The sequence below is a fragment of the Semicossyphus pulcher genome, unplaced genomic scaffold (genome assembly GCF_022749685.1).
Source record: "Semicossyphus pulcher isolate SPU_LCO1_2020_fin unplaced genomic scaffold, fSemPul1.0.p SCAF_17, whole genome shotgun sequence".
Lineage (NCBI taxonomy): Eukaryota > Metazoa > Chordata > Actinopteri > Labriformes > Labridae > Semicossyphus > Semicossyphus pulcher.
Genome location: NW_027211681.1, coordinates 12,035,132 through 12,049,127, shown reverse-complemented (window position 1 = coordinate 12,049,127; position 13,996 = coordinate 12,035,132).

Below are 13,996 nucleotides of genomic sequence, written 5' to 3'. Positions count from 1 at the left end.
AGAGCGCATGCTCGGCTGTCCTCGGAGTTCCCCCCACACAACACGATTTTGGATCGGAAATATTGAACAAGTCGGGAGAAGTAAAATCGTTCTTAACACTCCTCACACCAATCTGACAAGACTTCAAGTGAGATTGGGCACTGGTGCCAACAGGCAGTGCATAGGGCATTTTTTGTTAGTTTTTTAAATAATAATAATCATCATCAGCAACATCAACAAGATCAGTATAGTCATCATCATCACGAAAATCCTAGTCAGCATAAACTACATTCTCCTACATCCTGTCATCATCATCAATATCATTAAGGTCAGAGGTGTTCACAAAGAGCTGGGTCTTCAGCTTCTTCTTAAAGGTGAAAGGGACTCTGCGGACCAAATGGAGTTTGGTAGCTAGTTCCACCACCTGGGGACTACTGAGGAGAAGAGTCTACTTAGCGACTTAGGGCCCTGTTATCACACTGAACCAGGGAATAGGACCCAAAATGCAAGACTCCACACAAAAATACTCAAAGTCCGTTTAATCAAAAAAGGTTCGGTACACAGGAGGTCAAACAAGCAGGCAAAAGTATCCAAAAACGATAGGCAAGAGGCTAGGTCAAAATACAGAAACTGGTCAAAATACACTAAGACTACACAAGGAAATTGCTGGAACGCTGACATGAAGTACAAGACGAAATGGCACAGAAGGGAGGAAACACTGAGACTAAATACTCCAGGGGAGTGTAGACAATGAGACACAGGCGGAGCACATTATTGTAATCAAGGAGGCGGGAGACACGGAAGGGCAGGGAGACAACGGATCTGACACAGAGACAGGGGTGAGTATCAAAATAAAACAGGAAGTACTAGACAAGAAACATGAGGGAAGAAAATAAAGGGACGTGACACCTGTTGTGATGGGAGTACCAGGCGCCTTTCATTGACAGAGCGAAGTGGGCAGGAGGGAGTGTAGACCTGGATGAGGGCGTTCAGGTAGACAGGAGAGGTTTTTGTTGCTGTTTTGTAAGCGAGCAACAGGGTTTGGAATTTGATGCAAGCGGCGACTGGGAGCCAGTGGAGGGATATGAGCAGTGAAGCGACATGTACTGTTTTGGTTTGATTGAAGACCAGTCGCACTGCTGCATTCTGGATCACCTGCAGAGGTTTGAATGTGAATGCAGGAAGGCCTGCCAGCAGGGAGTTGCAGTAGTCAATGCGTGATATCACAAGAGCCTGTACTAGCAGTTGTGTTGCATGCTCCGAAAGGTAAGGTCTTCCTGTTGTTGTGCAGGGCAAATCGACATGACTGAGCAATCGAGGCCAGGTGAACCTTAAAGGTTAGCTGGTCGTCAATTGTGACGCCCAGGTTCCGGGCAGACTTAGTGGGTATGAGTTCAGTTTGTCCAAGCTGGATATTGATCTGAGGTTGCATAGAGGGACTGGCTGGGATGACAAGGAGCTCAGTCTTAATTAGGTCGAGCTGAAGGTGACGTTCTTTCATCCATTTAGAGATATCTGCAAGGCATGACGAGATACGTGCCAGTAGAAGAAGACAACTTAGCAACTTTTCAGTGGTTTCAATCAGGATGCTTTTCTCAGTACAAAATTATGTGTAGACTTATTTCTTAATTAGGAAAAATAGACTCGACGCTGCTGGAGACTGCAGCATTGAATAACATTGCAGCGGCTCTGTCCCAGCACACGTGTGTCAAAAACACTTGTGTAGATTCCCCTTCAGAAGTGCATTCATGTATTGTTTCCTATTTCTAACATATTAGAATCAGACTAATTTATTGCCAAGTAGGTTTACTCATACAAGGAATTTGTTTTGGTGATTTTGGTGCAGAACAATAAACACAGAACAGAATGAAAACAAATAATAGCTAAAATAGAATAAGATAAAACTGGGCAATAAGAATAAAAATATAAAAAGCAATAATACAAAATATGTACAACAGGTGTGATTAGAAACTGTACAGATAAAATAGAGCAGTGTACAGACAGTATAAAAGTCTGGTGTGAACTGATGTAACGCATAGTCTGATTTAGAGACTTAACATTCATGAGATGTTGAGTGACTGAGGGGCAGGATGAGAGCCCATGTCACGTGGTGGGGTGGGGTCAGGGCCTTGCTGTTGAGGCTGGCAGCAGAGGGGAAGAAAGTGTTCTTGTGTCGGGAGGTTTTGGTCCTGATGGAGCGTAGCCTCTTGCCAGAGGGGAGGGTCTCAAAGAGTCTGTGACCGAGGTCGGCCTCAATCTTACCTGCACGCGGTGTACAGGTCCTCAAGAGATGGCAGATTGCAGCCAATCGCCATCTCTGCAGAGCAGATGATACACTGCAGCCTGCCCTTGTCCCTGGCAGTGGCAGCAGCGTACCAGACGGTGATGGAACAAGTGAGGATGGACTCAGCGTAGCTGTGTAGAAGTGCACCATCATTGTCTTTGGCAGGTTAAACTTCTTCAGCTGCCACAGGAAGTACATCCTCTGCTGTCCCTTTTTGATGAGGGAGCCGATGTTCAGCTCCCACTTGAGGTCCTGGCTGATGATGGTCCCCAGGAAGCGGAAAGACTCCACAGTGGAAACAGTGGAGTAGCTGATGGTGATGGGGGCGGGTGTGGCTGCTGTCTTTCTAAAATCCACAACCATCTCCACTGTCTTCAGAGCATTAAGCTCCAGGTTGTTCTCACCACACCAGGTCACCAGATGGTCAATCTCCCACCTGTAGGTGGACTCGTCCCCATCAGAGATGAGTCCAATGAGGGTGGTGTTGTCGGCGATTTTCCAGAGCTTGACGAACTGATGACTGGAGGTGCAGCTGTTGGTGTACAGGGAGAAGAGCAGAGGGGAAAGAACGCAGCCTTGAGGGGAGCCGGTGCTGATGGTCCTGGAGTCAGAGACGTGTTTCCCCAGCTTCACGTGCTGCCTCTTGTCAGACAGGAAGTCTGTGATCCACCTGCAGGTGGAGTCGGGCACATTCAGCTGGGAGAGCTTGTCCTGCAGCAGAGCGGGATGATCGTGTTGAAGGCAGAGCTGAAATCCACAAACAGGATCCTGCTGAGTCCAGATGCTGGAGGATGAAGTGGAAGGCCATGTTGACTGCGTCGTCTACAGACCTGTTGGCTCCGTAGGCGAACTGCAGGGGGTCCAGGAGAGGGTCTGTGATATTGCTTGGAATGAATGAGGTGTCGCTCGTATTGGAACGAGACATTGTTTTAATGTCTTTCTTCAAAGGCATGGAATAGAGTGGAATGAAATCACTCAAAGCACCTCTCACACACACATTCATACCATGATGGAAGCGGCTGCTCATCAGGATCTGACCCATAAATCAAATCAAATCAAATTTTATTTGTATAGCGCCAAATCATAACCAGAGTTATCTCGAGACACTTTACAAAAAGAGCAGGTCTAGACCGACTCTTTGTTATGTTATTTAAAGAGAGGCCCAACATGAATCACCATGAGTAGCACTTAGCAATATTCGGCACATTGGCAAGGAAAAACTTCCTTTTAACAGGCAGAAACCTCGAGCAGAACCAGACTCATGTTGAACAGCCGTCTGAGTTAATGAGCTGCATTAATATGACAGAGAGAGGGAGAGAGAGGGAGAGAGAGAGAGTGGGAGAGAGACAGGGAGACAAAGAGAGGGAGAGAGAGAGAGGGAGAGAGAGAGAGAGAGAGAGAAACATAGAGAGAGAGAGAGGAGCTTGGTGTGTCAGATCCCCCCGGCTGTCTAAACCTATAGCAGCATAACTATGAGCTAGTCCAAGCCTGAGCCAGCCCTAACTATAAGCTTTGTCAAAGAGGAAAGTTTTAAGTCTACTCTTAAAAGAAGAGAGGGTCTCTGCCTCCTGGACCTTGACTGGTAGATTGTTCCAGAGGAGGGGGGCCTGGTAATTGAAGGCTCTACCTCCAACACTACTCTTAGAGACTTCAGGTACCACAAGCAGGCCTGCATCCTGGGAGCGCAATGTTCTAGAGGTGTAATATGGTACTATGAGCTCTTTAAGATATGATGGTGCCTGACCATTAAGAGCTTTGTAAGTAAGAAGAAGGATTTTAAATTCTATTCTAGATTTTACAGGAAGCCAGTGCAGAGAGGCTGATACAGGAGAGATGTGATCACTCCTCCTAGTTCTTGTCAGCACACGTGCTGCAGCATTTTGTACCAGCTGCAGAGTTTTTAGTGACTTATTACCGATAACATTCAGTCATTCATACACCATTTGCTTTGCCTTTGGGAGAAATAATGGGTTCAGTTTCTTGCCCTGGGACACTTTGACATGTAGACTAAAATTGATTTTTCAAAGTAGTTTGTGGAATTACTCGCAGCTTCATTTGGAAAGAGGTTAGGGCTTCAATTTAGTTTTTAACAAGCAATTTGAGACATGCCTTTGGACCGCAGGGAAATACAAATACTATTTTCTAACATTTTATGCATAAAATGAAATCATTAGCTGATTATAATCAGCATATAAAACCTGCAATGGCTATGCATTTATTTATTTACTTAGTCATTTATTGCCACCCAACATTTTTCTTAATTTAGTATGGCAAATATCAGGCTTAATAGTTGTTCATTAATTTGCCATTGGTAAACAAAGACAGATGGTCCTGAGGAGCCATGTGTGATCAAGAATGTAAAACAGAACCCACTTCCTCTAGAGGACACGGCTTCACCAGAACCTTAGGGAGCTGCGGTACTTTTTCTGCAGGTTCGCACACACACATACACACATAATAGTTTTATTATTATTATTTTCACTTCCTCCATTCAGTTTGTCTCAGGTGAAAACTGTGGCTGAAGATTGCCAGCAGACTCTAAGAGCTTAGTTCATAGGGTTTTTCGGGAGGCTGAATAAATCGATTCAGTGCAGGAGACAAATAGTGGCAAACAGCTGTTCTCTTCTCTTCTGTTGTGCTCTGATTGTGTGCGGGTTGTTCAAGAAAGTCAATGGGAGCTGGGTTTTGTTGTCCAAAATCTCCTACTGCTCATTGTTTGTAGTTGTCTGCAGGATTCTGTGGTGTTTCTGTCGGGCCCAAATCAGTACTGAAGTCGCTCCTCTGGTCAGCGAGGAGCTGCCACAGAGAGATAGCATGAGCTGTTGTCCCACATTATTACGATTGTCAACAAGCTGCTTCCTTTTCTATTTTGCACGTTTAATTAAGATCTTGTCAACAATGTGATGCCCGAGAAATGACTCATATGTGCTTATTAGCTGCTCCCTCAAAAACAACGCCACAAACATTACGAGCCTTTCTAAAAGCAAACATGACTGCACCATGACGCATGTTTGTTGTGTTTGCAGCACCATCCTGCCTTACACATCATTGCCTAATAAATCGCAGCGCACTCTCTTTTTGTCCCGCTGGGAGCACCAGAGGATTACGCCAGTGACAAAAGCATGCGGCTGTCAGGGATGATGGAGGTGAAAAGATTCGGGAGGTGGTCCTGGTGGTGGATAAAAGCAGCGTATGTTAAGCCTGACTGCTCACAGTGTCCTGCTGTTTCTGCTCATCGAGTTTTGGTGCTTTGTGTTTCCATCGCTGACGCTTCCTGTGGGAGCTGAATACAAATATGAATGATTCTTTCTACTATATTTCTAACTCTACCTCATAAGGCCAAATAAAGCATCCCATGAATCTACCGTCCTGTAACTAGAATTTGGAACCACATTATTCCAAAATCCCAACAGGCTAAAACCCCGCGACAGTGTACTTTAACTTTTCTATGACGTGTCATATTATTCACATTCATTTCACGGAGGGGTTTTGCTGCCAGGCCAGAGACAGAAAAAAGGATCAGTAACATGTTATGAGTTGGAAGGTTAATTGTAATAACAAACCTTTTTTTATGTAAAAACATGTAATAATAGCATGTTGACAACACAAACCTTATAAAATGCTTATTGTTGTTGTAACAACATGCTATTTATCTTGTTAAATTGTTTAATGCAGAACATAAATTAAAGGTATAATAAGTAGGATTTTCCACGAAAAATAAATTATAGACTTTTATAAATATAATATAATATAAATCGAACTTATGGGCCTCTATACATGTGTGTTGGTGAGTGTGTGTGCAGACCCTTGTGAGACCCTTCCCTCTGCATCTATTCTGTTGTTTTGCTTTGCACGGGACGTTTCCAGGAGGGGCGCTGTTGTGGTTCCCTGAGCCAATCACAGCGTACAGGTGAGTGTGGGAGTTGTTCAAATTAGCAACTGGGCCCCATTCAGACCGGCGAACATAGAGAAAGAGCGATGCAGAGTTGGCCTTCTTTCTGCTGGACAGGTAGGAGCCTCAAACCAGTCATAGAAATATAAACAATTAAAACCTTCCTCTTCAACCAAGTTATTAGAAAGTCAGTTGATGAAAAACTAGTTTATTCTTTCAAGCTTATATTTGTTGTCTTGTCTTTTATTCAGGTAGTCCATTCCCAAAGAGAAAAACCACTGGACCCCTGGATAATCTCCGACAAATCAGGAAGGATTCTGGGAGCCCACTGTACCTGTATGGCTGGACAGGGGGAGACCTGCACACATGTGGCAGCGCCGTTGTTCCTGATTGAAGCAACTGTGAAGTTGAGGGGCTCAAAGACAGTAATGCAGGAAAAAGCGTACTGGCTGTTACCAACTGCAATGTCAAAGGAGTGTCGTAAGATTGACTTCACGGCAGCAAAGACTTACAAAGTAAAATAGCTGATCAGAGTGACTGTGCTGGCCATGTAAAATCACGTGAGAAAGAAAGTGCTCGTCATCGTACTCTTAAAGGAAGCAAAACACAAAATCCAACCAGTACTGAATTGGCATCATTATTCATTGCTCTCAGCACAACTGGCTCAAAGTCTGCTATTGTGTCTCTGATTGAGCATTATTCAGATGTCTGAAGATAAAAACTGTGTCGACTGAATTGCAAAACGAGGAAGCAGTTCCCATGGACCATAATGATGTATTGTCTATTTGCAATTATGTTGACAATTCAGTATCAGAGGAGCAAGCAAAGGCAGTTGAGATGGCTACAAGGGATCAATCTTCTTCCAAGCGTTGGTTCCGATTTCGTGCTGGTCGAATTACAGCGTCTAAAATGACAACAAAAAAAACTTTTTTGATACAGCCATTTTGCCAGAGCTAGTTAGGAAGTTCTAAACTAGGCTTTCACCCACTGTCGCTAATGTGTCCTCACAACCTGACGTGTCTGTCGCTGCCGATTCAGATGGCTCCGGTGATGCCGCCAGTGCTAGTGAGCAAGAAAAACCCTGCTGTTACTGTGGCCAGGCTGAGTGTGGTCAGAAGATTTATTGTGACAATGCAAAATGTCATATTCTGTGGTTTCACTATTTATGTGTTAATGTTGAGGTTGCACCAAAAGGAAAATGGTATTGTCCGGACTGCGGTAGGCTCCTTCAGTTTCTCAGAACACCTCAATGATATTGATGCTATTGATGATGATGACATCGAGGATGTAGTTTATGCTGACTAGGATTTTCATGATGATGATGATGATGATGACTATACTGATCTTGTTGATGCCCCTGATGATGATGATGATTATTATTTTTAAAAAAGAAAAAAAAAACGCACCAGTGTCCAGTTGCACTTGAAGCTGTTTTTTTGGCACTTCCTGTCTTGATCGTTGCTTGTGTTGTATTAACTCTCAGATGTACGTCGCTTTGGACAAAACCATCTGCTAAATTAAATTGTAACATTGTAACATTGTAAAATATGCACAGCAAGTATTATGCACACACAAAAACATACACTCTCTCCTTCCCACGGATGCCTGCTGCTGTCTAATGCTGCAGAGCATGAACATTAGAGATTGAGTGCAAAACACTGTTCAAGTAGCCCCTACACCCACCCATGGGTGAGAGATATGCCCATAAATATTACTTTAGCGGCACTTGAAGCTGTTGTGCAACGTACTGAGGGATGTTTGGGTCGTAAGGGCAAATACTTTTATTTCTTCTTCTTCCACAGTTGTTTGTTTATGTTTTTGCTATGTGCCTCAGAGACCATACATATGAGACACTTATTGCATTATAAGCAAGGCTAGAAGTATGGCTGAAGAATTGGGACTGTGTGTATCTTCAGTCAGTCCGTCCAACACTTCACCAGAATGAAAAGATATCTCACAAACAAGTTGATTGTTTGCCGTGAATTTTTGTTTGGACATTTCTCAAGAGGATAAATCTTACTGACTTTGGGTCCTTTACCTTGACTTTCACATCACCAGAAGCTCAGGGTATTCACTTATTCGGTTAAAAGTTTCAGCAATGAATGGATTGTTTGACAAAATATCTCGTATAAACCTCCATCTTGCCTTAAGGATGAACACCTCGATTGGGTGACCTCCTGACCTGATTTGAAGGTATATATAGGCACTATTATAGCATCATTAACCATTGATGTGAGGGAGGGTAGTTACATGCACATCGCATATAGGTGCAGGGCAATCAACATCTTTGCCAGGTGAGAAGTTCTCGTCTGCTTCTCTCATGACAAATTTAAATGTCTTAGGTGATACCTTTACTTCCATTAGCACCATGTTATCAGCATGTAAGCATTAGCATCTAGCAAACACCACTGTGTCCAAGTATAGCTTCACAGAGCTGCTAGCATCACTATAGAATCCATACTTTAAACCTGAGAAGCAATGCACCAGATGCAGGCGCAGAAAAAACTGCAGCAGAACTGGAATTGGTTAAACCTTAAATGCACCATTCACTTGTGAATTCACTCGCAAGGACAAGCACGGATGTTGGTGATTCATATGATATCCGTGCTGGATAATGCTGTTAATTATACGTGGCAAAACTCCAAGATATTTTAGAATAAAAATAATTGAAAGTCTAGATTTAAAACAGCGTTCTGTTGGATTTCCCAGTTTTTACACAATATCACAAAACAGACTTCTTACCGTCTGACCTGTAACTGCTGTTCTGAATCAAACCCTTCAATCGCCTGATTAAGTAAAATTAGGAGCTCTAACAAACTCTCAGGGACATATGTTCTGTATCCTTTTTTTCTTTTTTAAATACAACACTGTATGAGTGTTCTTCCTCCAAAATACCATGTTCCAATATAAAGAGTGGGATACAAAAGAATCTGGGTTATTTTGCATCATAGGAACTACCACTACAATGTCTCCAAGTTAACCATCACCTTTATTCATCAAAGCTTGGAGATAGTATTTTGATTCCCTTTAATAAACATCAGTGATACATATAATTGAGCAATTTACCTTTCCACGCCTGAGCCCTCCCAGCTTTTAAATCTACATACAATCGCTCATCTTTTGAAGCAGCTGCAGGCCGGATCTGGATCCTTTAGTTGAGGAATATAAAATATTCTTTTTTTTTTTTTAAGATTATTTTTTTGGCTTTTTTTGCCTTTATTCATAGGATAGCTGAAGACAGACAGGAAATGTGGGGAGCAGAGAGTGGGGGATGACATGCACCAAATGAATGCAGACTGGGAGTCGAACCTGCAATCAGTGCAACGAGGACTGTAACCTCTATACATGGGACGCCTGCTCTACCAACCGAGCCAAACCAGCACCCGGAATATAAAATATTCTGACAGCACTGACATCAAAGTGATGATCCCTTCTGCAAAGGAACCCTGTGTTCATTTAATGATGAGGAAACAGCAGGGGTCAACCTAAACTGTTGCCTAGCCAGATTAGCTCTATGTTGATATGTATTCTAAACACCCTGATGTGAGTTTCTGCGTGGGTCGTCGGGTAAAGAAGCTGAAATCCTTTCTAATGTCTGAATAGTGTTTTGCACACTGAGATAAGTCTATAAAATGATTAAACGCTCACCAACAATAGAAATACTTTGAGCCATAAATGAACCATTCCCTCTGTCATACTGTTTTCCAGCAAGAAAGAAATTGAAAAAATATATGTAAAAGTGTGAAAGACTGATACCTATACATATCAGTCTTTCATATATAAAGGGAAAATTATATTTACAACTATGTTTTAACATGTCATTAATATAATATTGCGAAGTGGCAGTCATATAATGTTAAAAAATCAGACTGCTCTCAGGGCAAAAGGCCTGCAGTAGTGCTCCTGATTACACAATGGATGAAGCCACCTGTTGCTGAAGGAGCTGCTAAAGGCCCCCACAGTCTGATGCAGGGGGTGGAGAGGTGAGAGGTAAAATCTTAGCTAATGGTAATTTAAGCTAGTTAGCGGTTCACTGCTAACGTTAGCTGTTATCTGATGGTAGCTTAGGGGTTAATGTTGCCTGATGTCCCTCTATATTTCCATTATCCATTACGTTTTCAGTTTCTGATTACTTGGGAAACAGTGAAATGATAGTGATTTTCAGACTCCCTATATCTCAGTGATATAAAATACACAAGTATCCGAATCAGTTGAGATCACACAGACCTCATGCTGCCGCCCCCCTTGTACACTCAGAGCCTGCATCACGTAGTCAGTCCTGTTGGGGCAGAGGATATGATTGGGACATCTGTACTCTGATGAGTTTTGGAGAGTGCAGACCCAGAATGAATTCTGGTGAAAAATCCAGTTTATTTCCTCGTCTCTCGGGCTCATGGTTCAGCGCTCCACACCACCTTTGTTTTCAGTCTTCGAACAGACCTCTGTTACATTGTTCTTTTGTAAGAGCTCTTTCATCTTCTCCTGTTGCCGACCTTGCCTTCCTCTTGTTTCTTTTAAAATTCAATTTGTACCCTCCTCAGTTCCTCTTTGTCCCTCGATCTACAAATTGACTTCTTTTCTCAGCAGGGCTCTTAGCTCCGGCTCACCCAGGGTTTTCTGTTGGAGAAAAACGTTATGTTTGTGGAATGCAGAGTGTCCTCCACACAAAAGTTGATATTGTTCAGTAACAATAATTCAATCAGGAGCTTTTCTTCATTCATTTAACCATTTTTTGCCAAATGGAAATGCAGTTATGCTTGGCACTGATGGCTCTTTGTCAGGAGTCATTCCAGTTCAGTTATGTTGTTGTTTTGTATTTTGGTGTTTTGATATTATTTCCTGTTTTCCTCAGTCACTTTGTCTCTTGTTGTCATGAGTTCTTGTTGTTTAGTTTGTATATTGTGTTCCTGTCTTGGTTTAGTTGTGCTTTTCATTTGGAGAATTTCCTGTTTTACTTTGTAGTCCTGTCAGTCCTGAGTTTGGTTCCTAGTGTCTCCTGTTTTATTTTCTAGTTCTTTCCCCTTGTATGTCATGTCTTGTTTTACTTCCCTCCTTTGTTCTGTTTCCTGCTTTTCAGATTGTGTGCCCTGCCCTCATTGTGTTCACCTGTGTTAATTACTCTCACCTGTCCCTGATTACCCTGTGTGTATTTAGTCTCTGTGTTCCTACCCTTCTGTGCCAATTCATTTGAGTCTTTGTCTCTGATCTTCCTGCTGTGAATTTGTTCCTCGTGTTCTTTGTGCTTTGTGTCCTTGTTTTTGGAGTTTGCCTTTTTGTCTTTTTGTTTGTACTTTCATTTGCTCTGCTTTTTGGGATTTTGCCTTTTGTTTTATTTAATAAATTATTTTAGTCTGCACCTGGGTTCTCCACCTTCTTGTTTTAACCTCAAACCCTGACACCCTTAGTCCATGAGCCAGACCACCAGAATTTAGCCATCATGCCCATTTTTGAGGGACCATGTCTCATTGTGGTTTTTCCCACGTACTCTCCCAGAGGTGAGGGTCGAAAGGGCGTGGAAATGTACCATTCCTCACTAGGGACAGGTGAGTCTACGGCTCCCTACTCTCCCTACTCTGCCAACTCTCACTACTCACCCCACTCTCCCTACTCTTCCTTCTCTCTCAGAGGCGGAGGTCGAGTGGGCATGGGAACGGGCGTGGGAAAGTACCATTCTTCACACGGGACAGGTGAGTCTACTGCTCCCTACTTTCCATACTCTCCATACTCTCCCTACCCTCCCTACTCTCCCAGAGGCAGGGGTCAAATGGCTGTGGGAATGTACCATTCTTCACATGGGACAGGTAAGCCTACTGCTCCCTACCCTCTCAGAGGCAGGGGTCAGACGGGCGTGGGAATGTACTAGTTTTCACATGGGACAGGTGAGCCCACTGCTCCATACTCTCCCTAGAACCGAAGACAAGGCCCACGCCAGCCTTGAACTCAACCGAGCTCCAGTCAGACAAGGCACTAGCCGGCCTTGAACCCATTACCTTCATTCTTCAAGTCCACTGCACCATCCTGCCTCTGTGCAGTACTTGTCCATTCAATTGTATCTATTTTACGTGACATTAGGAGAACTTAAAGAAATGCACCAACCATTTATTTTTTTGTTTTGACCAGGGTGCAAATGCACGCTTCAATACACGGGGCAGGTGCCCTATCCATTGAGCTATCTGCTTGCCCTGCCTTAATATGGAATCTTGAAATCATTTCAGTTGTGCATAATTGTATTGTTAAATGACTGTTGGAAATGTTAGCAGAGGACGGATTTGAACCCAGGTCTGAACTTGCCCTTTAAAATAAGGGTCAGGTGCTCTATCCATTGAACTATCTGCTTGCCCTGCCTTAGCAGGTTCATTTGGAGTTTTGACATAATTTCCTTTGTGCATAATTGTATTGTTAAAAGACTGTGGTGGAATTGGAAATGTTGTCAGAAGTAGGATCTGAACCCCAGGTCTGAACATGCCCTTTTAGACAAGTGTCGGCTGCTTTATCCATTGAACTATCTGCCTGCCCCACCACAGTGGGTTCATATGGAGTTTTGAAATCATTTCCTTGTGCATAATTGTAATGTTAAAAGACTGTGGTGGAATTGGAAATATTGGCAGAGGTTGGAGTCAAAACCAGGTCTGAACATGACCTTTGATTCAAGGGTCAGGCGCTCTGTCAACTGAGCTATCTGCTTGCCCTGATTTAGGTGGCTCCTTTTGAATTTGGAATCGCGTTAGCTACAATCAAAGTACACAAAACAGCACTGCAGAACAGCACTGCAGCATATTGTTAATAGGAGATGTTGTAGCGGCTTGGACCAGGAAACAGTTAATGCGGGGATGTGACATCACCACTTAACAACCGGATAGCCCCATCGTGAAATGTTTAAACAGAGTAAATAAGATATCATACCATATAAAAACAAAATGTTCTTGTCTTGTGTTCTTTTTTGACAAATTTCTTCTGAAAGATTTTGAGTTTTTATATTTTGTGTTTCTGTTGCTTACAGAACATTTACAGCTGCCCCAATAACAGAATCCAGTGCAACATTCTGAACACTCTATCAGAAACAAATTGCACAAAGTTAAGTTTATTTCGATAAGAAATGTTGTGATTGTTGTTATTCATGCAATATATAATTTTAAAGCTCTATTTGTGGTCTTTATGATGGAGGGTTAGACACATACACACATTAGATCAATATGAAGGTAGTTATAAGGCCATTTACGGAGGCACGCAGAATTCCCCCTATTACAGCATTAGAGGTCAAAGGTCAAATTCTGTTGTCCTCAGTGTCATGAAAATGTGACCGGTAGATAGAATATAATCTAAGCTTTACACTAATATGCCTGGTTGTTCAAAAGGTTTAATCATGATCAGAATTATCAGATAAGAATTATCTGATTTAGATCAGGTAATCCATCTGACTTTTATTTTGGCCTTCAAAGACATCCAAACCTGACATCAAACCCATATGATTGTATGGCATCAAAAGGCATTGCTGGGTTGATAACAAATCTGAAATTAAACTGACCTCAAACCTGAAGTTTAGGCCATGTCTACATGTACACGGGTGTTTTTGCCTCCTTCATTTAAAAAAAAATCCCTGTCCAAACGAAAACACAAGAGAAAAGCATTCATCAGTATGCCACACCAACAGGCCGCCATATAACCTGGTCATGCAAGAAGAAGAAGGAGAAGAAGAAATCTATCCTGACACCTTTGTTCCTCAATATGGTAGACGAGTAACAGCACATATGTGTAAACATGTAAAAAGTCCTGTTAAGCATCACTGTTTTTGTCACGTCCATCATTTTGCAAGAAATGTCGCCTCATTTGTGACGCCACAC